This window comes from Cervus elaphus, chromosome 20 (assembly GCF_910594005.1).
Source record: "Cervus elaphus chromosome 20, mCerEla1.1, whole genome shotgun sequence".
Classification (NCBI taxonomy): Eukaryota; Metazoa; Chordata; class Mammalia; order Artiodactyla; family Cervidae; genus Cervus; species Cervus elaphus.
Window position 1 is genome coordinate 133,774,702 of NC_057834.1, and position 5,067 is coordinate 133,779,768.

The 5,067-nt window shown below is 45.5% G+C and overlaps 1 long non-coding RNA gene across 1 annotated transcript; it reads left to right on the forward strand.

The window, feature by feature from the left end:
- The first annotated feature begins 235 nt into the window (after nucleotides 1-235).
- On the forward strand, nucleotides 236-4,803 carry LOC122678185. The gene is made up of 3 exons (XR_006336018.1): nucleotides 236-332; nucleotides 945-1,020; nucleotides 4,751-4,803. It is a non-coding gene; the product is annotated as an uncharacterized LOC122678185 (long non-coding RNA).
- Nucleotides 4,804-5,067: the final 264 nt, after the last annotated feature.

The following is a 5,067-nucleotide window of genomic DNA, read 5'->3' on the forward strand; positions in this document are numbered from 1 at the left end:
TCAAACCTCAACATGAATCAGCCAGAGCATTTCTGCTCCGATAGGTGGGAAAACTTATTTACAAGTGACGGGAGTGAAGGTGGAATTTGCCCTCCATCACAAAGCGTGGAAAATTCTTTGTGATGAATCTGTGTTTACCATAAGGCTGGCGATTCCCTCTGGAAGCTTAAGTACAACTCTGCTGCCAGGTTAATGATTAAACGAAGCAATTTTCAGCTTAATTCAGTAGGATAGCCTGAGTTTGGGTGCACAGACAGGAAGCTGCACCTGTGAAGGGGTAGCCCCGTGGTTTCCTGGATACTGAAACTCAAGCCCAAGCACCCTGAGTTACGGTGAGTGCTGGGCAGCCTGCCATCAGCCCTGGATGCTCTCCCCAGGCCTTCCCACTTTCTCTAGGTGTCAGAGGAGCTTCTTCAAGAGGGTCCCAGCCATGTAGACTCTATCCCCAAGAGAGCGATTTCACATGGAGGGAGGCATGGCCAGACAACAACCCTGAGCTTCACTTGCCATTCTGAACCTCGCTTGCCCTTGATTCTGGGGTTCACTCCCAGACGCGTGACTCTGGGAGGCCAAACTGTGGGAGGGAGGAGAGGCAAATCCGCCCCAACTCAAGAGATCTGGTCGTTGCTACCTTGACCTTCCGAGCATCTTCTTGCCTTTCGAGTCAGTAGGATCCGTCTGACCCTTTCCCCAAACTTGCAGCACAACCTCCATCTCAGCCTGCTCTCCCCACAGCTGGGGCTGCCCCTTCCCCGTTGCCGTGCAGCTTCCCTGGGGTCCCAGGGTGACTTCCTGGGAGATGAAGACCACATCAAATACAGGGAGGTGAAGGGAAACCCGCTCCCTGCCTATCCCAAGCTCTAGCATGCTGGACAGGAGCCCAGCAGGCCTTCCTCTGTCCATCTGTCCATTTGCTCACTGCAGGCTGCCACGCTGTTTTGCAGGACTGGGTGAGAAGCCGGACGTGGACAGGTGGCCTCTCGTTCCTCTTACCCAGACGCTGATTTCCAGAGCTTATAGGTAACAATTGGCCAGGATGAGTCTAACCAAAGGCTCTGGGCACGAACTTCACTTGTGCCCGGCAAAGAGCCTGCCTCAGTGTTTGAGGGAGCCAGAATGTGTTTATGGGCAGGAGGCCTCCTGATAGTTTATTTAGAACAGTCTCCTTTTTTCCTGCCTCAGTGAGACCTGCTCAGCCTCCCTGAGGCTCTAAGAGTTTCTTGTGGTCAGACAAGTCCTACCAGATTAAAAGTGCAGGCAGAGAGCCCGGGGCGTTGGAAGGACTTCCAGGCAGAGCCTCTTTGCAATTAAAATATTAGTTTTAATAGAGGAAGGAACTGTGTCGCATGGGTAAAGACAGATGAACATCGTCCGTGGGCCAACACGTGGTTTAGGAACAGATTAATGGTGCTGGCAGGATCAACTCTACTAGGGGAAAAAATTCAGGCCAACAATAAGGCCACTTGGCCTGGTGTGGAGCTGGAGGGAGGCTGCTATATAGCATAGGGAGCTCAGCCTGGTGTTCTGTGATGCCCTAGAGGGGTGGGATGGGGGCGGGGGGAGGGAGTTTCAAGAGGGAGGAGATACATGTATACATATGGCTGATTCACTTCTTTGTACAGCAGGAAATTAACACAACCCTGTAAAGCAATTATACTAAAATAATTTTTAAAAATGGAAAAAAAATAATAAAGGTGAACTTCCCTCCTCTCATTTAGGGCTGCAACGTGGAATCCCTGAGAGTGGTGAGATTGGCAAATAACCCCCCAGCTGCACTGCAGTGTGTTCCCAGATTTGAGGGAATGGTGACCAGGGTTCCAGGAGGGAGAGGTGGCCCCTGAGATCACAGCAGGAAATACTGACTCAGAGAGATGTGTTCCAGGAATGTGGGTCCCGCTGAGATTCAAATCCAGCCAACAGTGATTCTACCGCAAATCTCTTGTCTGCTTTCGTCTCTATGGATTTCCATATTCTGGACATTTCATATTAATGTTCACACATAGGAGGTCTTCTATGTCTGCATTTCTCACTGAGCATAAGTCTCCAAGTTCTTTGTCACTGCATGATCAGGTCTTGGGTTGGGGGTGTTGGTCCCTGAAACAATAAACACAGCTACTAGTAGGTTATCATTACCCCCATCTCTCTTCCATTGTCAGGGGTTTGGTAGTTTCTTAGGGGCAAAATGATTTAGTAGCTGGACACCTGCATATACAATTTTTTCCTTCCTGTGGTTTAGCTTGGATTTTCACATTACCAATTGTATAATAATTAATGCAGAGGGTTGTATATAAACAAAACACAAACAAAAAACTAAGCCTGAGTCTACTGTACTTTGGTAGCTCAGCTGGTAAAGAATCCACCTGCAATGCGGGAGACCTGGGTTCAATCCTTGGGTTGGGAAGATCTGCAGGAGAAGGGATAGGCTACCCACTCCAGTATTCTTGGGCTTCCCTTATGGCTCAGCTGGTAAAAAATCTGCCTGCATTGCAGGAAACCTGGGTTCAATCCCTGGGTTGGGAAGATCTCCTGGAGAGGGAAAAGGCTACCCACTCCAGTATTCTGGCCTGGAGAATTCCATGGACTGTATAGTCCATGGGGTCGCGAAGAGTCAGACATGACAGAGATTTTCACTTTCACTTAAAGACTATCAAATGTAACCTGGATGTCAACCAGTTTTCTGACTGGGGCTAACTCTGCCCAGAGCCAGCTAGGGGTGGAGTGATGCCGCCTTGCATTGTGTGGAGTTGTTTTGGACAGAAGGTGTGTGGTTCTCCTCCATTCGTGGTCAGGAGCCTTCCCTGAGCTCAGGTCTGCAGCCTCTCTTGATCCTCTTTTTGAAGAACATTGACAGGACAAGACTGATTCTTCCAGAATTTAACCTCAGCAGTGTCTCTGCAGCTCCAGAACCTGTTCTTTAACTTGCAAAATTTAGACATTTCATGTTTTCAATTGTCCCAAGATTGATGAGGCATTGGGAAACTGATTTATACTAACTACACTTAGTGGAGCTTGACTTACAGCCAGAAATTTGGTTAATTTACTCTTGGGATTTGTACCAGAATAAGACTTGGCAATGCTGCTGTGATATCTCCAAGACTTGGGGCTTAAAAGCAACAGAGCTGTTGTTCTTGTTCCCACAAAGGCCACTGCAGGTGCTTCCTCTGCAAGGTGGCTTGGAGCCGCCTCCACAGTCAATACCTTGCTTTGATTGTGGGGACAGGGGAAGACCCTCCTGAAGTAACACATGCCACCTCCACTCACAGCTCTGCCAAAGCAAGTCATGCAGCCACAACTAGACCGCGAGGAGCAGGGAACAATTCTTGGACTGTCTGGAAGGAAAGCAACTGGAAATATTGGAGAGGAGCATTGATGCCTTCAGAGGAAACCACCCATCTAACAACTAGAATCCTCATAGCTACATTCCCTCCAAATATTATAGTAAAGCACCTAAGAAATAGGACTTACAGGGCAGAGGTCAGTGGGCCAAAACTGCATGACAGGATCATCAGTAATCAATACCATCATCAATTTCAATGACGTTTCTTCTTATTTTTTTAGATTTTTGGAAGCATGCTGGTTTCCTTGATTATATTTGAGAGATACACTAGTTTTACTAGAAAAACTCTTCTCTTACCCCGAAGTTATGTAGTGGACCTCAGAGCAGCTCTTTATAAGCTAATGGCAATTCCAAGTTTTGAAGATCTCATGTTCCCAAGTAAAAAAGTAATGATTGTATATATCTCAGGATTTTCTGTGACTCAGTTTGGGTTTGTCCTCTAATTAGAGGACAAAGTATTTTTGACTTATTTATCTAGCTTAATATTAAATATCTCAACAGATGGTGCTCATGAAAATTTCTTCATTGATAATTTTATAGTTGAAGAAAGAGCATCTCCTCTTCCTTTTTAGTTAGCTTAAATTACCATATATCTTCCTTCATTGTATTTAATTACTCTGTTTTATGCCTAATCATACTACAATGGGTTATTCATCCACCCTTTGATATTTAAACATTTTTAAAGTTTTTGATGTTTGTCCACTCTCCTTGAGGCCTTTCCTTTGCCACATGGAGCACAACTAAGGGTAAATTAAAATGTACAGTCTCACTGAAACAACACAGTGACGGAAAGAAAGAGAAAGTGAGGTCGCTCAGTTGTATCTGCCTCTTTGCGACCCCATGGACTGTAGCCTACAGGTTTCTCTGTCTATGGGATTTTCCAGGCAAGAATACTGGAGTGGGTTGCCATTGCCTTCTCCAAGCATTTCCAAATACCTGTCTTTTTTTTCTTTTTTTAAAATTTATTTTTAATTTGAGGAAAATTGCTTTACAATGTTGTGTTGCTTTTTGCCATACAACAACACAAATCAGTCATATACATAGATGTGTGTGTGTGTATATATATATATCTCCCCTCTCTCCCTCTTGAGTCTCCTTCCCCTTCCCCATCCCATCCCTCTAGGTCATCACAGAGCATAAGGCTGGACTCCCTGTGTTATATAGCAGCTTCCCACTATTTATCTATTTTACACATGATAACTGGTCTTTTCTTTGAAAAGATTTACATCAGATGGAAGCTTCTTATCCATGAGCAAACCTTTATAAACTGTGCTCTGGCCACAATCTTCACTGAGTTTTCTAAGGCTGCTTACAGTTCAAACCTCAGGAACTGATCTGAGCCTTCATCTTAAAATATGAGGATCATCAAACTCAACAGATTTCCTTGGCAAATTGTCCATCGTTTTTTTCCAGAATGAAAATGACCATAAAAGAACATTTTCTTGGGACTTCCCTGGTGGCTCAGTGGATAGGAATCCGCCTGCCAGTGCAGGAGACATGGGTTCAATCCTTCGTCCTGGAAGATTCCACATGCAACTAATCCTGTGGGCCACAGCTACTGAGCCTGTGTTCTAGAGCCGGTGTTCTGCAACTAGAGGAGCCACCACAATGAGAAGCTCATGCCCCACAACAAAGAGTAGCCTCTGCTCACCGCAACTAAGAAAGCCCACATATCAACGAAGACCCAACACAGCCAAAAATAAACACATAAATAAATACTTTTTAGAAAG